Source organism: Callospermophilus lateralis, chromosome X (genome assembly GCF_048772815.1).
Source record: "Callospermophilus lateralis isolate mCalLat2 chromosome X, mCalLat2.hap1, whole genome shotgun sequence".
NCBI lineage: Eukaryota > Metazoa > Chordata > Mammalia > Rodentia > Sciuridae > Callospermophilus > Callospermophilus lateralis.
In genome coordinates this window covers 30325798-30348906 of record NC_135325.1, presented here as the reverse complement: position 1 = coordinate 30348906, position 23109 = coordinate 30325798, and the positions used below count along the sequence as shown (strand labels likewise).

Sequence of the window (23109 nt, the reverse complement as noted above, 5' to 3'; positions counted from 1 at the left end):
TTCTGATCATGACCTGCCATTAAATAGCTATGTGATTGTGGCTTAGTCCCTTTACCTTTCTGAGCCACAGTTTCCTTCACTTTTTATAACACAGGGTTTGGCTAGTTAGACTAACTCTAGTAGTCTATGCCTAACACTTGTCTAAAGTCAAGTTTATCTCATTCATTTTGAACTGAGCACAGACCCTGGATCTCTTGGCTTGGGGCTCTTTAGAATTACATCAGGCACCAACTGCTTCATCATTAATTGAAATTTGGCATTCAGCAGTTTATGATATGCTGTGGTTTCTATCACAAATGATCCTATGGTTATCTACTTTTATAAAAACTCAAAATATTTAGAAATACACAAATGCCTAAATGTTTTCATGACTTTATCTGGATGTTAAGCACCATTTACATAGACTGCAATTATATTCTCATTTCTTTTCATTTGTCAATGGCAGCTAGTTAGGCTAATTTGTTTGCTATTTCACAAATGATCCTATTATAATGAGTGCCAGGATAAAGGTTGATCTTATGGGGATACGCATGTGTTTAAAAATATTTCATTTTCTCCCTCTCTTGTAAACATGATAATTATACTCAAAACTACTGACCATAGAATTAGAATTTTAATAACTTTGTACTAATTGACATTGAGTTTGTAGTGAGCTGATTATTTATGTAGTACTATATGAATCTCTGCTTTGAACAATATAAAAATAATTTGGTCTTTTCAGTCACCTTGATTTTTTTTTTTAATTGAACAAGTGGGTTTATCACTCTTTGCAGTGTGGGAAAACACACACCCTGAGCAACTGTGTGATGTGTAAGGAAGCAGGTGCTAGAGAAGACTTGTGATAGGATGTGGACTTGTGTTGGGTAATTTTAAGGTGGGTTTAAGGAAGTGGGGTTTTGTTCTGGATTGGGTGCTACCAGGAAGCAAGAAAATTTCTGATTGGGTATCTTAACAAATCTCTTTTACAGAAAGAGTAGGCTAGAGTGAGCCTACCACTGGAATTGGGAAACAAAAAAAGCAGTTGTCATGCTTATTAACTAGGAGAGGGGGACATTAGGTATTTTGTGGCTTGGGCAGCATTCATTTTCTGTTTGTTTTCAGACAGGTGGTCTTGATATTGTCTTTATATATCAAGTCACAGATTGGTCTTGTGTGATGTTGGTGATCTCTTGATTGTTCTTGTATAATAGAACACCAAGGTCAGCTGTGGGTGCCAAGCTGGCTTCCAGGTATCAGAGGTTGTTTTTCTCTTTCCTATCCAGTATCAGCCAGAATTTGAAATTTGTCTTCAGAGGGATTAAGAAATAATCAGATATTGGGCTGGGGATGTAGCTCAGTGATAGAGTGCTTGCCTACCTAGCATGCATGAGGCCCTGAGTTTAATCCCTAGTGCGCTCATGCACACACACACACACACACACACACACACACACAAGTACAGTATATTGGAATTTTAGAATTTTACATGGTTAACAAAGAACAATACATAATTACAGATTTTTGAAGTTTTGCCTAAAGCTAATTAGGAGTGTTATAAAATATAATCAGTTTTAAATATAATTGAACTTCTAAGAACAAGTGGAAAGATGTGTCAAATATTAAGCCTTTAAACCATATTTCAAGTTTCAAATGGAAACTTTTCCCTAGGATTATGTGATTTTCAGATTATCTGACTATTGTTCAAATCATTTAATAAAAGACACCAATATGGCTGGGAGTGGTGGTGAATGCCAGTAATCCCAGCGGCTTGGGAGGCTGAGGCAGGAGGATCATGAGTTCAAAGCCAGCCTCAGCAAAGGCAAGGCACTAAGCAAATCAGTAATACTCTGTCTCTAAATAAAATACCAAATAGGGCTGGGGCTGGGGCTCAGTGGTCAAGTGCCCCTGAGTTCAATCCCTGGTACCAATAAATAAGTAAGTAAGTAAGTAAACAAATAAATAAATAAAAGTCATTTTAAAAATTTAAAAAGACACCAATGTGTATAATCATAATACAGTGTGATTGAAGTTAACATGTTAACATCACAAAAATTATATAAATTGTTAGCTGTTTAGTTTTAGAGAGGAAATCAGAACGTTTGCCTAAAATCAAACATGTCAAGCCTCAAATTCTCAACTATACATTCTGCCTTTATCACAAGAGTAAAACACCAAATTGCAGTCTTCAAATTTATGTTAAAGTGATAAAGTTTCTAATTTCATTACACAATGTGGGTTTCTTTAATCTTCTTTTGAAATTCAAAAGGCGTTTAAACTAAAAAATCCCCAAATCTGGAATAAATGTTTTTAGAATAAAAGAATGAGATTCAGAATGAATCTTTTACTAAAGAAGAGAGAGAGTCCATCCTCTCCCCTTTTCTGAAATCTAGAATTTAACAACTAGACAAAATTTTAAGGCCCTTACTGTAGGCCTAAACATTTTTTTTAAGTCAGTGAGCCTATGGCTTATTCTTATTAGCCACAGTTAATCTTTTTGAGCTGTACTGATAAAAAGTAGTACACCCCTGTTAGAATGGCTATAATTGATGAGGACTAACTACACCAAGTTCTGGCAAGGATGTGAAACAACTAGAACCTTCATATGTTCCTGCTAGGAATATGAAATGGTACCACCATTTTGAAAGACAGTTTGGCAGTTTCTTAAATAATTAAACATATACTTACAACATGACCCAGTAATTCCACTCTTACATATTTATCTAATAGAAATTAAAAGAGATGTTCACACGAAAACATGCATGTGAATTTTTTTTGAATGGGGGGTACTGGGGATTGAACTGAAGGGTACTTGACCACTGGGGCACATCCCCAGCCCTACTTTGTATTTTATTTAGAGACAGGGTCTCACTGAGTTGCTTAGGGCCTCGCTGTTGCTGAAGCTGGCTTTGAACTCATGGTCCTCCTGCCTCAGCTTCTGGAGCTGCTGGGATTACAGGACTGTGCCATCCCCCCCCCCCTGCATGTGAATTTTTATAGCAGAATTTGTCATAATATCTCAACTAGAGTATGACCCAAATGTCCATTCATTGATAATGGATAAATAAAATATTATGTATCCAATACAATGAAAACTATTCAGCAATAAAAAGAAACTACTAATATATGTTAAAACATAAATGAACCTTAAAAACATCATACTAGATGAAAGAAATCAGGCACAGAATACTTTTATATTGTATGATTCAATCTACATGAAATCCTAGAAAAGCAAAGTATAAGAAAAAGTAGTAGTTGTTGGGGGCCAGCCATGGCAAAAGAGAACCAGTCTTCCTTCCTCCTTCCCTCCAGATAGAACTCAGGAGCACCTTGCCTCTGAGCTACATCCCCAGCCCTTTTTCATTTTTTGAGACAGTTTCACTAAATTGCCCAAGTTGGCCTTGAAATTGTGACCTTCTTCCTCAGCCTCATGAGTAGCTGAGATTCTAGGTATGCACCACTGCACTAGCTAAGAGAAGGAACTTTTGAAGGACAATAGAAATGTTCTAAGCTAGATTGTGGTGATCATTACACAGCTCTATACATTTACAAAAAGCTACCAAATTCTGTATACACTTAGAACTAGTAAATTTTATGACATTTAAATTGCAGCTTAACAAATTTTATGACATTTAAATAATAGCTTAACATATTAATTTGTAATATTTTACCATAACAGAATGCTACAGACTGGGTGGCCTAAACAATAAAAATTTATTTTCTTACATTTCTAAAGGTTGGAAGTCCAAGGTTAAAGTGCCTGCAGGGTTGGTTTCTCCTGAGGCCTATCTCCTTGGCTGGCAGGTGACTACCTTCTTGCTGCTTCTTTATACTGTCATTATCTATGCACACTTATTTTTCTTTTTATGAACATAAATCCTTGTCATTTGTAACATTTGAGTTCACAAGTTAGGGTCTAATAGTCATTGAAAGGACAAATCGCAAACTCCACACCAAGTCCAAGGACCACACTACATAACGGAATCCCACTCAAGACATTTATTGTTAGTGCATGGAGCAAACTGACAAGGCTGTCCCTCTGAGGAGAGCAGCAGCCTGTGGGCACTCAGAGGGCAGCTTTATAGCCCACGAGGAATTTCACAGGCAAGCTTAGGGGATACACAATGGGCTGGGGAGGGGTCCACCCTTTAGCAGGCACATGTTCTTAGGGGAGGCTAAGCAGCAGTACCTCAGGATCTTTAGATAAAATGGCTCTTAATAAAAACTTAGGAGTCCCTAGATAAAATGGCTCCCAACCTAAAATGGCGGATCTTATGCCAATATTGATCTGATGCTAATAGTCATTATTTCATTTGTTGATTTAAATTTTAAGCTGATTCATTTTTTGTCCTAAATGTTTGATCTATAACAGTCATGGTTATGTATGTACTTTCCCCCTCTGAATTTAGGCCAGCTGCAGGTTTGTTTTTTTTTTTTAAACATTTTAAAAAATTACTTACCTTTTAAATTTTACATTTATTTGCAGGATTCTGCCCTGTGGTAAGCTTACCCCTTTGTAATACTTTGATAATACAAATACTGGCCATAAAATCTAACTGCATTTTTCTATATATATATATTTAGTTGTAGATGGACACAATACCTTTATTTTATTTATCTTTTTTACACAGTGCTAAGGATTGAACCCAGGGCCTTACACAAGCTAGGCAAGAGCTCCATCACTAAGCCACAACTCCAGACCTGTATTTTTTCTTTAAAAAAATATTTTAACCAGGTGTGGTGGCTCACACCTGTAATCCCAACAGCTCAGGAAACTGAGGCAGGAGATAGTGAGTTCACAGTCAGCCTCAGCAATGGAGAGGTGCTAAGCAACTCAGTGAGACCCTGTCTCTAAATAAAATACAAAATAGGACTAGGGATGTGGCTCAGTGGTTGAGTGTCCCTGACTTCAATCCCTGGTACCCCCCCCCCACAAAAAAAAAAGAGAAAAAGAAAAAAAAATTGAAGTCATTTTGGATCATCAGAAGTCATGAACATAGTACAGAATTCTTGTGTACCCTTTCTTCAGCTTTCCCTAATAATAAAATCTTATATAACCATAGTATATTATCAAAACCAGGAAATCAACACTGGTATAGTACTATTAATTAAGCTGCAAAGCTTGTATGGATTTCATCAATTTTTACATGCATTCAGTTTTTCATGTTATAGTTTTATGAAATTTTATCACATGTATAGATCCATGTAATAACCACTGCAATCGGGACACAGAATAAGTATTTCTTTATGATTTTCTTATTTGACTCTTTTCATCAACATTATTGTGGTAAATCTTATTTTAATTTTAAAAATCAACTTTATTATAAGGTATAAATAAAATATAAAGTATAAAAGATATATAATAAAATATACCAATTTTAAACATACAGAACATACAGTTAAGCATGTTGTGACAAATGTATGCATCTCTGTGTTGACCACCATTCCCAGATCATACAGAACATCTCTATCACCTCAGAAAATTCCCTCATGCCCCCTTCACTTGTCCATCCCCTATTGTTCTGATGTTTGTCACTATGTTTAGTTTTGCCTTTTCTTGCATTTCATATGAATGGAACCTTACACTATGTCCTTCCGGAGTCTGGCTTACTGTTTGGGATTCAAGATTTGAGGTACAGCTTTGAGAATATGTACAGAAACCAAGTGCAGCAAATTCACATAATAGTGCACCATGGAAGATTTCTGGGTATTTATGTAGTTGCCTTTCATTCTCTGGATTGAAAATCCTGCTGGGTGCAGTGGCGCACGTCTGTAATCCCAGCAGTTTGGGAGGCTGAGGCAGGGGGATTGCAAATTCAAAGCCAGTCTCAGCAATTTAGCGAGACCCTGTCTCTAAATAAAATTTAAAAGGGTTGGGGACGTGACTCAGTGGTTAAGCACCCATGGTTTCAATCCCTGGTACAAAAAAAAAATCCTGCTTTATTTTTAAACATGTTACATTTTTTCAAATAAGTTAATCTTCTAACCTTCAGAGGTTTTAAAACACAGTAAGATATTAAAATTGACGGTATACTTTGATCTATTTTAATTACACTCCTTTATTTGAATTCCTATTCTGACTAGCACATTCATTGTGCTATTTAGTATACTCATAGTTCTTTTCATAAAGAGGATTCTCCAGGGACACATGCTACTTTTATCAGAGGTATTAATTGCCGCAGTCTGGCTGGGCACAATTCACAAGCCACTTGTCAAACAGAAACGAACTTTATTTTTAGAACACACCACCACAGGACCTCTTCAGGAATTCCCTCAGAGCCCAACTGCCACCACCAGCTTCCCATGAGCCTCTCACCCCCTCCTCCGGCTCTTGAGGCCGATTGGCTGGGTCGTGAGGGCGGAGCCAAGAGTCCCCCAGTGAGCAGCTCCGTGGTCTGAAAGGGCGGGGGGAACAGCCCAATGAGCATCCCTACAGAGGAGCCAATCAGCTGGCAGCTGGAAGTTTGCTGGGGCCACAGTGAGCCAATCAGCTGGAAGTTTGCTGGGGCCCCTTCTGCTGTGGCTCTCAACAATTAATAATTGAGGGGGCAAGGTTATTCATTGTAAGACAACAGGGATCGGGTGATGGTGGGCAGGGGGGATAGCTGCCATATTACTCAGAGGTAAACAGAAGTGCTTATCTTCATTCCAACCCCTTGTGTTTCATCCCATTTCTCTCAACCTTGTCCTTTCCATCTTTCAACCTTTTTTTCCATTTCTTTTTCTCTTTTATTGTACTTTTCTCTCTATTCTCATTCTGTTTACTTTCATCCCATTGTTTTTCATCTTCCACTGTGAGTACCCTATTTAATGTTTTTCCCTTTCCCTACTTCATCTTCCTGCTTCAGGCCTTGCAATTGCTGACTTTGCTTCTTAGGAGAATATCATCATCATCATCATCATCATCATCAATGATATTATTACCATGGATAGTGTTTTCCTGTTCCTTTACTCCTAGGGTTAGACCTAGAGTGCATATACCTCCCTAAATAGTCTTACATTAACTCCGTGCACAGTGGGTAGGGTATCATAGGAACATGGTTTCCTGTTACTTACTGGCCTTCCCCTTAATGGGAAGGTCTTTGGTGTAGTCAGTCAGATTCTGGGGTTTAGAACCTAAGTTTACCATTTATTACCTATTTCATCTTGGCCATATGCTTAACTTCTATTAGTCTCAGTTCCCTCATCTGTCAAGTGGAAGTAACAAAACCTACCTTAGAGTTGCCATGAGCGTTGTATGGGCAACACATGTTAAGTGCCCAGCCCTGAGTAGATAGTCATGAAGAATTAATTCTCATCCCTTGACTTAGGCTTTTCTTAATTCCTTACCTGAACCCTATGTTGTATTTTATTTAGAGATAGGGTCTTACTGAGTTGCTTAGTGCCTCGCTGTCGTTGAGGCTGGCTTTGAACTCCGGATCCTCCTGCCTCAGCCTCTGGAGCTGCTGGGATTACAGGCATGCACCCAGCTCCTCTGTGTACTATTTTTCATTCTTTTGAACTAACAGTAATCCGTAATAGACTATGACAGTTTTGTTCACATTCCTTTTATTTAGAACTGTACTCACAGATTTTACAGCATAATCATCTCAAGAAACTTTGTTCAGGTACTTTTTATGTTTAATCAAAATTCTACTTACTTTGCAACCTATCCTAGTCTTTCCCTCCTGTGTGGCTGGATTAAAACCTGTTTTGAGGGTATTTTATTCTATTTTTGTTTCTGCTTGTTGGTTTTTTTCCACTTGGTATTCTAGGGCATTTATTTTGGCATTTATGGACCAATAGTAAATCACAACCATATTTTCAATTCTGGTCTAGTTGGCTTTTACAGTTTTATTAATTAAAGCTTTGCTTCTCACGGATATGCAATGAAGATATTACTAATGTGCATTTCCAGCTTTCTCCTTTGGCCATGCCCTGTCTGAACAAAAATTTGTCTGCTCATTTCACTTTATCCCCTTCTCCATCCTCAAAGGATTCTTCTGAATTTTCCAGCTGGATTCTTAGACTTTAGGGGATGTAGGAAATGAAGAAGGGGGGAGGGGAGAGGGAGAGATCAAACAGTTCTTGGTGATGAAATGAGACATTTTTGTGGAAGAAGTGTAGATGTGGAGCATAAATTGGATAACCTTTAGATTGTTTTTCAGAAGCCTAAGAAAAGGTGAGACAGCCTTTTCATTGAATATACTACCATACTGAGACTGGAGCATACTGACTTATTATTTGAGTTATATCTAAGTGTTAACTCATTAAATTATATGTCTGTTGTTTAAACAAATAGGAAAACTACTATTACCCTTTCCTTGTCACTGATCAGTGAGCAAGACCTCTCTCCTCTCTGAAGTTTCCTTTCGTTAGTCTTCTTCTTTCCAAGGCCAATACTTCTATCCTGTTATCATCTTTCACTTGGGAGTGGCCTCTTCAGTGGCATCCTTACCTTCAATCTGATTCCCTTTCTCAGCTACCCACCCTGCTATAATAAACTTTCTAAAATGTTTAGAATCCTTTCAAATCATTCATAGAGAGGCCTAGGGACCGCCTATCTTTTAGCTCTTGCACTTTTCTATTGTCCTGTTTTCTGCTACTCAGCTGTTAGCCACACAGAATGGCTTGCAATACCCCAAGTGCTGAACACTCCCATATTCCTGTAACTTTGCACATGCTGTTCCCTCTACAGAGAATGCCCTTCCCTACTTGTACTTCCTTGCCCTTTCCATCCATAGAAGGTCCATTTTGTCTCTCTCTCTTTTTTTTTTTTTTATATTGGGGATTGAACTCAGGGGCACTGGACCACTGAGCCACATCCACAGGACTATGCTGCATTTTATTTAGACACAGGATCTCACTGAGTTGGTTAGTGCTTCACTGTTGCTGAGGCTGGCTTTGAACTCCTCATGTCTCAGTCTCCTGAGCCACTGGGATTACAGGATTGCACCACCACACATGGCTGAAGGCTCATTTTAGATGTCACCTGTGATGCCTTCTTCTTGATGGTTTCTGATAGCTTGGCACTCCTCCTTCCTTTTGGAGCATTTTCATAAATCACTATTATTTGTCTCAGTGTTCTCCACAGAGCAAAAGTGAATGAAGATTTTCTGTCAGTTCAGGGGATGTGGCTAAGCATCTGGGGCTTGGCAGCTTGAGTTATAATCCCAGCTTCACCATTCTGTTACCCTGAGACATTGGATAAATTACTTAGCCTCTTTTTTTTTTTTTTTTGGTACCAGGGATGAGACCCAGGGGGCACTTAACCACTGAGCCACATCCCCAGCCCTTTTTAATGTTTTGTTTAGAGACAGGGTCTTGCTGAGTTGCCTAGGATCTCACAAAGTTGCTGAGGCTGGCTTTGAACTTCTGATCCTCCTGCCTCAGCCTCCCAAGCAGCTGGGATTACAGGAGTGTAATCCCAGTTCAAACCTTAACTAATATAAACCAAAGTTCACAATATTACCTACTTTATAGGAGGAATAAATGAGATGGCATAAAAGCACTTAACATACTGTCTGATCCATTCTAAGTACTTAGTATTGGTTATTTTTACTTAGCTTTGAATTCTTGGAACCTAAAACAGTGCCTGACACATGGCAGGCATTCAATGGTAAGTACTCAGTGGATTTTTTTTTCTTAAAAAAAGAGCTTTTCCTAATGACTTTTAGCTTTATGTCCACTGCACTGTAATTATTTGAAGGCATCATACCCCATCTTGCAGTTATTTGCAACTAGTCTTACCCCCTCATGTGACTGTACAATCCTTACAGCTGGAGAGACTGTGTTATTGAGTGTTGTGTCCACCACAAAGAGCTTTGAATTTAGCAGCTATTCTGTAACTGAGTTGGTTTGCACTATTTTGTAAAGGAGCTTTTCAGCACCAAATAGTCATTGTGTAACCTCGGCTGTTGATGCATTTGTGGGCAGTGAATAATGTATTTTGGAACCTATAGAATAATGTACTGGGGAAGGGGGGGGCAGTCCAGTTTTTAATTTCTAGAATTAAGGAATAAATTCTTTGGAGAATATAAAGGGCATTATATCTAAGCATTATTCTTCTTGCTCTTTTGCGTGGAACCCAGCCTTTTAAAAATCATATCTCAATATGATGGCATCAAGCTGCATTTTTGCCTTGGTTCTCAAATCTTTCCCTGTGAGGAAAAAATACATATATACACACATATATACACAAAACTACAACAAATAAAGGAAAATTATGTCTATAACACATAAATAAAATCTATCTTTTATACGGTTGATGCTATTTCTTTTGTATATTCCATGTTGAACATACAGTTTTCTTTATTCAGTTTTTCAAACTCCATCATTAGCAATGTGATTTCTGTTGGATAGGGTGGACCCTTCTTCTAGTCCTAGTATCATTTTTTCCAGGAAGTCTGATTTTAAACAGTGGGTTTGAACCTCTTCTCTTAGTAATATCAAGTGTTTTTTAATTGCCTTGCTGAATAGACTCCATAAGGATGGGAAAAGACTATTTTAGATATGGTTTTGACAGTATTTTTAAGCTTCCAGCTTTGCATCCTACACTGATTTTATATATTATTCAGTATTTTTATACATTCATCTTCTCTCCAAAACTGTTATATATACATAATTTTCTTAATCCTTTAAATAGTGCTGCAGTATCCTGTGGTTAGCAAGTGTTGATTTTCTAATTTTTGCTGAAAGGTTAACCAGTGAACAAAGAGTTTAAGTGGTCTGTACCAGTTTATAGTTAATTTGTGATAAAGCTACAAGAATAATATTCTAGCATTTTAGCCACTTCCCTTTCCCCTTTTAAGCATTACAAAATCATATCTTAAGAAACAGCACACAAATAATTTAATGAATGCTTATGCCACCCATACAGGTACATTTCATCTTAAACTGTAGATTTAATCATGATATGTTGAGCATAAATTATAAATAGATTTATGATATTTTTATAACAAAAAAATCCTTTGGAAATCATCCTTCTATAATTTGTCCTTTTTTGTCATTCATTTATTCAGCTTACCTTTATTGACCATCTCTTAGTTAAACAAGCTAAATGAGATTCAGGTTTGTATGAGTTGAATTTTCTTAAAATAAGATATTCCTATTTAAACACAGTATCCATAGGAACATAAATTTATCAAAAATGAAGTGAGAGGAAAAAAAGAGAATTTGGAGTGAGATTATAACTTGAGCATTGGTATTTAGATGTACTCCCACCTCACAATTCCAATGGAAATGACTGCAAAATTTTAGAACATGGAGAAACTATATTAATATTGAAGGCTAGGGAAGGGGTTTCATCTTCATGCTGCAAACTTTGAAGAATTTCTACCTGACACAGTGCAGACGGGGTTATCCTGAAGGAATATGCCAAAACCAACTTGAAATTTTTACTTCCTGAGAGAGCAAAAAGAATTGAACGGGGGTCAGGATAACCTGCAAGGGCTTTTAGCTGGTTTACTCCCACAACCTGTTGATGTCTTACGAGTGCCAGTAGGAGACCAAGGAATAATCACGCTGAGGTTAAAGCAGGCCCTGCATTGGGGTTTTTCCTCTTGACACAGCAGGCAATGGCACACAAAGGACTGGACAGTCTGTTCTTGGAATGGAGGTCAGGTCAATTTATGAAGTGTTTCTATGGAAAAATTTAAAGTTTTTCCTACTGGGGACTATCCATGGCTTCAGTTCCTCCTACTTTCTCTTCACATGCTGTATATGAATTTATATCAACCAGTCAGTCTCCCACTGAGATGAGGAATCTAAAAACATTAGGATGAACAGTAAAAGAGACCTCATGCACCCTAGTTGGAGAAGATCAGCCTGGATAGACTGCTCTTTGTTCAAGAATGAACAAAGAACCCCAACATAAAGTTTTTGAAAAGACTTTGCCACATAAATGGAGAACACAGTATTCACGAGGCAAAGGAAGAAAAACACTTATTTCAAAATTATGTTTTCTCTAGGAAATGAATATTTTTTATAACAATGTGCTTTGTGTTTTCTGTTGAATAAAAAGAAGTATGTAATACAAAGTAAGCAGTGAAAGTAAACCTTGTGAAGTGAGAGCTGGAAGGAGAAAACAGAACAAGAGAATAAATTTAAAATATTGCTGAGTGAGCCTGTAGGCAAAAAGGCAGAGAGGGAGCTTGCTGAAGAAGGAAGAAATGTGAGGAAACCAAAAAATGGAGAAAAAAATTATATGGAGAAAAAAATTACAACAGGGGAGATGATTACAAATGGGGTGAGTGATAAGAAAGTCAAACTTTAGAAAATCTCCCCAAATGCATAATAAAAAATAAGATGTAAGAGGAACAAGACAATGAAAGTCTGAGCACAGCATGGAATGCTAACATGAAGATAATTATTTCTAAAATATTACAGGCTAGATTACAAACAGCTAAACTGATTAAATATACCATAAGAAAACATTAAAAACAAAATTCTCTGTATTACAAAAGATGTAGATGTGGCACATGTGTGGTGGTACATGCTTATAATCCTAGTGACTCCAGAGGATGAGGCAGGAGGATCACAGTTGGAGGCCAGTCTCAGAAGTTTAGTGAGACCCCCATCTCAAAATTAAAAAATAAGTAAAATGGGCTGTGGATGTAGCTCAGTGGTAGAGTATTTCTGGGTTCAATCCCAGTACCATCATAAATAAATAAATTAAGATACAAATCTGTAAAGTGTGTACTTTCCTCTTGGCAAACTTTAATTTCAAGGGTAAAGCCAATAAATTATTAAATATTCTTGTTCAAAAAAGTAAAACCCCAAAGAAGATGCTTCAATATTAAATATCAGAAGACAGTGAAGCAATGTATATAACTTTTAGGCATAAGTTTGTGACCCAGAAAGCCTAGAGAAATGTCATACATTTTTTTCTGTTCATCTTTTCTTTCCAGTGTGTTATTCATTAGTGAAAGCAGCAGAATGATGACCTCAGTTATGTAATCTATCATACACATGCCATCCATGTACTTTTCTTGAGAAAGTTGTTTGATGGTATATGCCAGCCAATTTAAGATAAAGCAAATTCGACCACGAGGAAATCATGAAATAAAAGGATTAGTAGTGAGCAGTGGAATGAAAAATAATTGATAATCATGAAATATAAATAAAGTTCAAAACAATCTAAACATTCAAAGCATTTATTGAAAGATAGAATAATAATGAAGTGGGCACCAAATTCAAGATAGGGACACAGAAAAAACAAGTTACTTTTCTTATTTCATCGAGTTTTAGTAGATATTAATTTTTGGAATTAATACTTGAACTGACATTTTAAAAATTACAATGAATAGAGTTAAACTCTTTATCAGGAGGAGGAAAAAACCTCAAATTTATCTGTATATCATCGTTCTTGATTTAACTCTGTTTAATAAACATACATATTTTGTATTTTTAACTATGTCTTTTAAAAAGACCATAAGTAAAAATCCATCAGAACATTACCATTTTATATTGCTTTGCGATGAGACTTTTGTGGCATATAAATTCTTAGTTATGTATAGGCACAAGTTACTTTTATAATCAATTTAAAAGAATATTCAATTTAACATAGCTATATGATCAAAAGTATGTAAAGAAAAAGAGCAACTGGGTTCTAGGTAAGAGAAATGTCACATTTTTTTCTGTTCATCTTTCCTTTCATATTGTGATGTACATGTATATTAATTTTTATAGGAATAAAAGTTAACTATCAAAATGAAAAAAACCCTATGTATACAACAGTTATAAACTTATTTATGCTATTGAATGCTTTGTTCTTTCCCAAATAAAAATAAATTAAGATTTAGCTAAAGACCTTAGGAAAAGCATAAATCAGACATTAGAAAGGAGAAAGAAAAACAAGTTAATGAACTTAAATGCTCAATTTTATAAAGTGGTAAACAGATTTGAATAAACATAAACATCAAAAAGTTGACTGTTTAAAACAACAGAATTAACAAACCTCTTGCTTGTTTGCTCATGAAAACAAAAGTACAAAGAATAGTGTATTTTTAATCATAAATTCAGGGGAAGTAAAACATATAGCTTTTGCTAATTATGAATACTATAATAAATATTAACTAGCAAAATTGACCCAAGGAATAGAATTGGCCAATAAGTATGGAAATATTCAGGAAAATTGCCAAAGAGTTACTCCAAATGTTGATGTGATTGTTTCTAAGTGGTAGGGTTATTGGCTATTTTTCCCCTCTTTGTCCTATTTAGGAGTCTCAAAAATTCTACAGTAAGCAGGCATGAATTTGAAAGTTAGATATGAATAAAACAAACTGTGAAAACAAAATCCCTCTGTCTTTTAAGATAAAGTTTGCTCCTTTTGAGCTTTAAAGGTAGAACTAGCTGCCTTTACAAAAAAAAAAAAAAAAATGTTTTTAGTGCTGAAACCCAGGGCCTTTTTCATGCTAAGCATGCAGTCTATCACTGAGCCATACCACCAGCTCTGCCGTTCCAAAACTTAAGTGAAGTGGAATATTGCGATGTACCCTAAAAAGACTGCTAAGGTTCAAAGAGCCTGTTAATGGGCCTGAGAGGCCCTGTGACTCTGGTGCAAACAATGGCCTAGGGTCCACAAATTGAATTTCTAGATTACTGGCTGCCTTCTTGTGCTCTGATATATCTGGAACAGAAGAATAAACACACCAAGTACCATACACACAGATAAATACTAAATAATAATTCTTTGAGGTGCAATAGAACACCATTTACAAAGTGTAAATCTCTCTCACATTTGGATCATAAACTTTTTATTTTTGCTAGTAACATGAATAGATTCTTTTGCCCATTCATGTAGAATAGATAAATGAAATGAAGATTGGGCCTCTTGTTTTTGGGGGGGCCAGGGATTGAACTCGGGGGCACTTAACCACCGAGACACATCCCCAGCCCTATTTATTTATTTTTTATTTAGAGACAGGGTCTCACTGAGTTGCTTAGTGCCTCGCTTTTGCTGAGGTTCGTTTTGAACTCGCCATCCTCCTGCCTCAGCCTCCCAAGCAGCTGGGATTACAGGCGTGCACTATCACGCCCGGCTACAGATTGTGACTTTTGATTTAGGCCAGTTAGACAGGACTGCACTGCTTACTCCCATTCCTGAAGATATAAGTTGAATAATGGTGAGGCACTCTTCTGTGTGTTAGGAACACTGCAAAGTACAGTATATGCATCTGCCACAAAATGTAGAGAGAGCTGGACATGGTGGCACATGCCTCTAATCTCAGTGACTTGGGACACTGAGGCAGAAAAATCATGTTTGAGGCCAGTGTCTATAATTTAATGAGACCCTGTCCAAAAAAAAATGGTGCTGGGGGTTTAGCTCAGTGATAGAATGTCCCTGAGTTCATCTCCAGTACTGGTTAGAGAAAAAGCCCATAAACAAATGTAGAGAGAAAAGCAGGTTCAAAAAGTACTTTTACCATGTAAAAAAATCTGTTTTTTTTTGAAAGGAAAATTACTTTCTTTATACCTGTAGATCCTGTTTATTTTGTTGAATATATACTTATAAATGCAAGTGGTTTGTTTTGTTGTTTCATTTTTTGTGATGCTGGGGATTGAACCCAGGGCCTTATGCATGCTAAGCAAGTGCTGTACCACCAAGTCACATCCCCAGCCCTAAGTGTAATCTATACTCATCTTTGAAATGTCTACTTGGTAGACTCAGTTAAATGACATTTTGCTCTCTCATAGAACTTGCATAACATAAAGGTAAATGATAAAGGATATTGGAGCTGGGCATGGTGGCACATGCCCATAATCCCAGTAACTTGGGAGGCTGAGGTAGGAGAATCTTAAATTCATGGCCAGCCTCAGCAAATTAGCGAGATCCTAAGCAATTCAGTGAGACCCTGTCTCAAAAATAAAATAAAACATAATAAAAGGCTGGTGATATAGCTCAGTAAGCTCAGTAGTAAAGTGACTCTGGGTTTAATCCCCATTGCCAAAAAAAAAAAAAAGATACTGTAATGTGAGAATGTGATGACTAGATATGCACAAAATGTGATAAGGGCATGTAACCAGGAGTATGTGACCGAAGTGGCATTTCTCAAGCAGGTGTTCCTACAGAACTTGAGCTTGCTGAGTTATACCTCATGTTAATATATCAATAATTGAGAAATGCCATCTTGAGTACTTATATTGCCTACTAGTATATCAAAGGACACGTGAAATCCTAAAATTAAAAAAAAAAGCAAAACCAGACTCTGAAACTTTGTACAACTCAGTATTACCAAAATATGTGACCATAGAACCCTGTTTTCTGCTAGTCTTTAAAAACAAGCTTAAGCCCTCTATGGGACAGACTTTGAGCAATGTCTATTTAAAGTACACATTAAATAGAAGAAAAGCTTCTTAGCTCAAAATACTGGTGGCTTAGATTTTTAAGGCTCTATCTTAAAAGTATAATCAAGTCATACATTTCACATTGCATTAACTTCTTTTGTTTTAGTAAAAGAAAATGAAATGCTATAACTTATTTTTTACACTTAAACTTTCTTTTTCTCTGAAGACTGGATTCTCAACAAAGGAGAAATCCAAGATACATTCTGTTTTTTTATAGGAAATATGAACTGTCATATTTCCTGGTAAGGCTGGATTTTCTTTTTGTAACATGAATGTCATCTATCAGTGGGCTATAGATGCCCTTTAATCTTTGACTTGGCTTTTAAATTAGAGAGGAGTATTGGAAATATGATGGTTTATTTCTCTATTCTCTTCATAATATCACCCTTCTCCCAAATATTTTCACTAATCTTCCCCAGTGTTAATGAAGTCAGTTACTTATTTATCCATGAATTTAAAAATCTTTGCTTAGTGTCTGTTCCAGGTGCTAACATCAAGAATTCAGTACTGAACAAGACTTATAAACTTATAACCTACTGAGGGAAGATAACCCATGAACATACAGATAAATTAACAGGCTCTCAGATATAAGTGCTATGTTTAAATTAAAACAGGATGAACTACTTTTTTTCTCTCTCCTGGACTAGTGGTCAGGGAGGGCTTCTTTGTAGAAGTGACTTTTCAGCTGAGAACTAAATGATGAGCCAGCTAATTTTTCTGGATCTGATAAATGAATATAAAGCAAACTAGAAAAGTCTAAAATACTCTTGAGTCTGTTTTCACTGCTTCAATTTTCAAGGGAAAAAAAAAAAGACTTTCCATCTTTAAAATGGCATGCACGCCTATCCAGTAACGGGATTCCTGGATTTAGGTGTGTGATTCGGCTCACAAAGTTAAGTTTCATAACTCATATATTTTCCCTAGAATGTGAGTTCATTTTAATTTCACAGGGAGGACTGCTATTTGCCACGTGGGCAGCTGAAGCTCTTCTGTTGGTGCTTTTGGAGTCTTTCTGAAGAACAGTATTTCTAAATCGTATACATTTGTACTTTGTTAAAAATCAGGGCAATTTAAATGAACAGCTATTATTATTATATATTGGTCATCAGAAGAGCTTTAAAGTTATACAACTGTTAGGAATTTAGTTTAGATTCAAGACTCATCTCTTCAGTGGCTAAGACTCAATTGTATTTGGCTTTCGTCACTCTTAAGCACCTCCATTGCCCCCTTGACATGTCATGACTATTGTTTCCTTTAAGACAAAAATGCTAGTTTGGTTTATCTTTAGAAATAAGAAGTCTCAAGTTAACAGCCATTGAATTTATAAATGTAACAACAATCTATAGATTATAGAATTTCTGTAATAATGTACATTTTAACAATTCAACGTTACTTTTTTTTTAGACAAGTAGAAATGTGACTGTTCACCAACTGCTTAAAAACAGGTTGTAGAGAACTCTTTTCTTTACCGACCAGCATTTTGCCTGGGAAGAAAATCCAAAATAACATTAAGGGCAGTTTCTTTAGCCCTTCTCTCATCCAAATGTACCCCACCCTACCAGTCAGAAGGTTTTGAGGAAGATAACTTCTCTTTTCTTGGTTTCAATAGACTTGATCTAGGAGATAGGCAGAGTTCAAATCCAATTCATGTTTTGTCAGGCTGCTGGTTTTCCTTTTCTCGAAGAATCTTGACTGTGTCCTTTCTACTTGAAGACTGTAGAGGCGACTGGTATTCTCACGCAAGGTGGCCAAGACATGGAAAAGAGACTCATCTTTGATTCTGGCAATCTCTCGCACTGTGTGAAAGGCCAGGCCTGGGTGGGCATATGGGCAGAAACTTTTGGGAACCCGGCGAGGGAGAAAGTAGGGAGCATCAGTTTCGACAAGAATTCTTTCCAGTGGGATCTTTTTCAGAGCTTCTCAGGCCTCCCAGGCAGAAGAGTAAGTCAGGACTGCTGTGAAGTCTACAAACATATTGGGAAAGTGCTTCAGCAAGGGCTCAATGACTGGGTAGCTGCCGGTGAAGCAATGCCTATGGATCTTGTAGTCAGAAGGCACACATTTTTTCATGATGCCCAGCAGATCTTCATCAGCCTCTCGGCAGTGGATCACCAAGGGCATTCTAAGGGACACAGCCAGTTGCAGCTGTCTGTCAAATATCTTGAACTGCTCTGGGACAGGCGTGGTGCACTTGTAGGAGTAATCCAAGCCCATTTCTCCAAATGCTACAGCCTTGGGATGCCACAAGGCATGCAAGAGATTTCTTTCTTGATGCTCATTGTAGTAACGTGCAAAATGAGGGTGACAGCCAAAGGTGCCCCAAACCAGGTCTTCTTTCAATAGTTCCTCCCACAGGCCATCCCTTAGAGTACGAGGATCGCAGAAGTCAGAGATGCAGCCTTGAAATTCCTTAGGGAAGGAGTTGCTATGAATTTTTCTGAACTTGGTAAAGGTCCCTTTGAAAGACAGCTTGGAATAGAGCATGTCCAAGTGACAGTGGGTATCAATGAAACCATCTACTAGGCGTGGTTGCCAGGGGCTCCTTGGCTGCAAGTTAAATGCATGTGCTCCATAAGGACTTAGCAGCTCTTCATCTTGATAGGTTTTCCCCTTTATGTCTGCTGTTGAATTTCTGGAGAAATGGAATGAACAAAGATTCTGGGATCTGCCTTCTGTCATTTGCAGACTCTTATAAGTGTCTTGGGAGCTCATTGGATGGAAGGAATAATCACAACCCAGGAAGTTCTGTCTGCCTCTACCAGCCTGGAATATGGTAGTGGTACTACTGCTGTCTGTGGAGGGATAACGTGAAATCTTTGTATTGCTGATCCAACAGCTGGTGTAATCATTCCAAAGACTGTAATACAAATTGGGCTGGTGTATGTTACAACCCCTCTTGAAGGATGGAGGGTCTGAAACTACTGGTAAACTAAGTGAGAATGGCTCCTTCTGAGAGAATCTGATAGTGGAGTTCTCATCCACATCAGACCATTCACTTTCTGAAGAGGGGTGGTAGATTACCACCTTCTTTTCCTTAGGCTTTTGAATTACTGAGAAGGAATTATTGGCACCCTGAATTTCTAAGGGGAGAGAGTTTTTTTCAAAAATGACTGTCCTTTGGTCACCAAGAGGCTTCTCACTTAATTTCTTACAAGGAGTTATAATCACTCTCCTATCACTGATGCTGTTCATTTTGGGGACTGACTCTTTCTTTTTCTGAGACGCAAAGAAGGTAACACTCCTGCCTGGTTTTCCTCCAGAGTTGGGACGCTGTAGTACCCTTGGTTTTGTACTAGGGGAAGCTTCTCCCTTTTCTTTTGGTGTTGCTTTTATTGTGATACCATAGATAGCCTTTCGGTAAATCACTGAAGAGCCTCATTCTTGAACTGTACCCATCCCTTTCTGGAAATTATTTGGTTCCTGCATCTTATTTTGCTGCTGAACTCTACCTATCACTTTCTGGAACTTATTTGGTCCCTCCATCTTATTTTGCTGCTGAACTCTACCTGTAACTTTCTGGAACTTATTTGGTTCCTCCATCTTATTTTGCTGCTGAACTCTACTTGTAACTTTCTGGAACTTATTTGGTTCCTCCATCTTATTTTGCTCCTGAACTCTACTTGCCCCTTTCTGGAACTTATTTGGTTGCTCTATCTTATTTTGCTCTGTAACTCTATCCATCCCTTTCTGAATCTTATTTGGTTCCTCCATCTTATTTTGCTCCTGAACTCTATCCATCCCTTTCTGGAAATTATTTGGTTCCTCCATCTTATTTTGCTCCTGAACTCTATCCATCCCTTTCTGGAAATTATTTGGTTCCTCCATCTTATTTTGCTCCTGAACTCTATCCATCCCTTTCTGGAAATTATTTGGTTCCTGCATCTTATTTTGCTCCTGAACTCTATCCATCCCTTCCTGGAATTTATTCGGTTCCTCCATCTTATTTTGCTCTTGAATTCTGCCTGTCTCTTTCTGGAACTTGCTTGGCTCCTCCATCTTATTTTGGTCCTGAATGCTATCTATCCCTTTCTGGAAATTATTTGGTTCCTCCATCTTATTTTGCCCCTCAACTCTATCCATCCCTTTCTGGAAATTATTTGGCTCCTTGATCTTATTTTGCTCCTGAACTCTGCCTGTCTCTTTCTGAAACTTGTTTGGCTCCTCCATCTTATTTTGCTCCTGAACTTTGCCTGTCTCTTTCTGAAACTTGTTTGGATCCTATATCTTATTTTGCTCTTGAACTCTGCCTGTCCCTTTCTGGAACTTATTTGGTTCCTCCATCTTATTTTGGTCCTGAATTCTATCCATCCCTTTCTGAAATTTATTTAGTTCCTCCATCTTATTTTGGTCCTGAATTCTATCCATCCCTTTCTGGAATTTATTTAGTACCTCCATCTTATTTTGGTCCTGAATTCTATCCATCCCTTTCTGGAATTTATTTAGTTCCTCCATCTTATTTTGCTTCTGAACTCTATCCATCCCTTTCTGAATCTTATTTGGTTCCTCCGTCTTATTTTGCTCCTCAACTATACTCATCCCTTTCTGAATCTTATTTGGTTCCTCCATCTTATTTTGCCCCTCAACTCTATCCATCCCTTTCTGGAAATTATTTGGCTTCTCCATCTTATTTTGTTCCTGAACTCTGCCTGTCTCTTTCTGAAACTTGTTTGGATCCTCTATCTTATTTTGCTCCTGAATTCTGCTTGCCCCTTTCTGGAAATTATTCAGTTCCTGCATCTTATTTTGCTCTTGAACTCTGCCTGTCCCTTTCTGGAACTTATTTGGTTCCTCCATCTTATTTTGCTCCTTAACTCTATCCATCCCTTTCTGTAAATTATTTGTTTCCTCTCTTATTTTGCTCCTGAACTCTGACTGTCCCTTTCTGGAAATTGTTTGGTCCCTCCATCTCATTTTGCTCCTGAGCTCTATCCAACCCTTTCTGGAATTTATTCATTTCCTCCATCTTATTTTGCTCCTCAACTCTATCCATCCCTTTCTGAATCTTATTTGGTTCCTCCATCTTATTTTGCTCCTGAACTCTATCCATCCCTTTCTGGAAATTATTTGGTTCCTCTATCTTATTTTGCTCCTGAACTATGCTCATCTCTTTCTGGAACTTGTTTGGTTCTTTTATCTTATTTTGCTCCTGAACTCTGCCCATCCCTTTCTGAATCTTATTTGATTCCTCTGTCTTATTTTTCTCCTGAATTCTATCCATCCCTTTCTGAAACTTATTTGGTTCTCCCATCTTATTTTGCTCCTGAACTCTGCTTGCTCCTTTCTGGAACTTACTTGGCTCCTGCATCTTATTTCGCTCCTGAACTCTGCCCGTCCATTTCTGAATCTTATTTGGTTCCTGCAATGAATTTTGCTCCTGAACTCTGCCCGTCCCTTTCTGGAAATATTTGGTTCCTGCATCTTATTTTGCTCCTGAACTCTGCTCTTCCCTTTCTGGAACTTATTTGATTCCTGCATCTTATTTTGCTCCTGAACTCTGCCTTTATGGAACTTGTTTGGTTCCTCCATCTTATTTAGTTTTTGAACTTTATATGTCCCCTTATGGAACTTGTTTGGTTCCTGCATCTTATTTTGCGCCTGAATTCTGCCCGCCTCATCCTGGAAATTGTTTGGTTCTTCCATCTTATTTTGCTCCTGAACTCTGCTGGTCCCTTTCTGGAACTTGTTTGGTTCCTCTATCTTATTTTGCTCCTGAACTCTCCCCATCCCTTTCTGGAACTTGTTTGGTTCCTGAATCTTATTCTGCTCCTGAACTCTCCCCATCCCTTTCTGGAACTTGTTTGGTTCCTCTATCTTATTTTGCTCCTTAACTCTTCCCATCCCTTCCTGGAAATTGTTTGGTTCTTGCAGCTTATTTTGCTCCTGAACTCTCCCCATCCCTTTCTGGAACTTGTTTGGTTCCTCTAACTTATTTTGCTCCTGAACTCTATCCATCCCATTCTGGAACTTGTTGGGTTTCTCAATCTTATTTTGTTCCTCAGCTTCAGCAGCAAGGTCAGAGTACATGGAGTTACGGGATCTCGGGTTAGAATGAAGGAAATAGGCTTCCTCTAGAGAAGCCATTTCTTTTAGAAATGGGCCCACAGACACACAGGGGATCCCACACACTAAAAGCCTTTCAGGCCCTGAATCAAGCAGTTTTTGGGAGGCGTTTCCACCCACACCTGCACCTGAGAAGGGATAGGAAAAATTTCCACAGCGCGATCAGCCCCAGGAAAACCTCTAAGTACAATTCACACAGTTCTTCTCCTGGGCTACCCTCCTGGGGGCCCTCCGAACCACCTCACTGAGTTCCCTGAGGTAGATGTTTGCTAGGGTCTCCTACCTAAGGACCGCTCCTGTGGTACTGGAATTTTTGTGGTTCTGACACCTTAGTACACGTTTCTCCTTTTTTCAACAGTTTTCAGTGTACCATAGATGCCAAAGTCCTTTCACCGTGATTCCAAAGCACTGTGGAGAAACCACAGCGATCTAGGATTCACGAAAAGCCCAGCTTGGCGTTGGAGCCCACAACATGCTTCCCAGATTGCCATGCACTTTGGATGCCGATTTGGATGACGCAATTTCCTGTCAAAGCACTTCCGGTATATCAAAAGTGTAACATTGAGTTCCTATTACAAGAAACTTCTGAGATGCCCAAGTCCTTAAATGACCACAAGGAATTTTTAGGAACAACACATAGGGGGTTTCTGTGTTGGACTACTGTCCCAAAGGCTCTGATCGCCAAGAGCAATCAGGAAGACAAGACTGAACCAGTTTGGAAGCAGAACCAGACAGCTGGCCCCAATC

The 23109-nt window shown here is 37.9% G+C and overlaps 1 protein-coding gene and 1 pseudogene across 1 annotated transcript in view; one reads left to right on the top strand and one right to left on the bottom strand.

Moving 5' to 3' along the window:
• Efhc2 (EF-hand domain containing 2) overlaps positions 1–23109 on the top strand; it is a 187506-nt gene that overhangs the window by 47220 nt on the left and 117177 nt on the right. The window lies entirely within an intron of this gene.
• Positions 17905–20469, bottom strand: LOC143639293 (3'-5' RNA nuclease TATDN2 pseudogene; annotated as a pseudogene).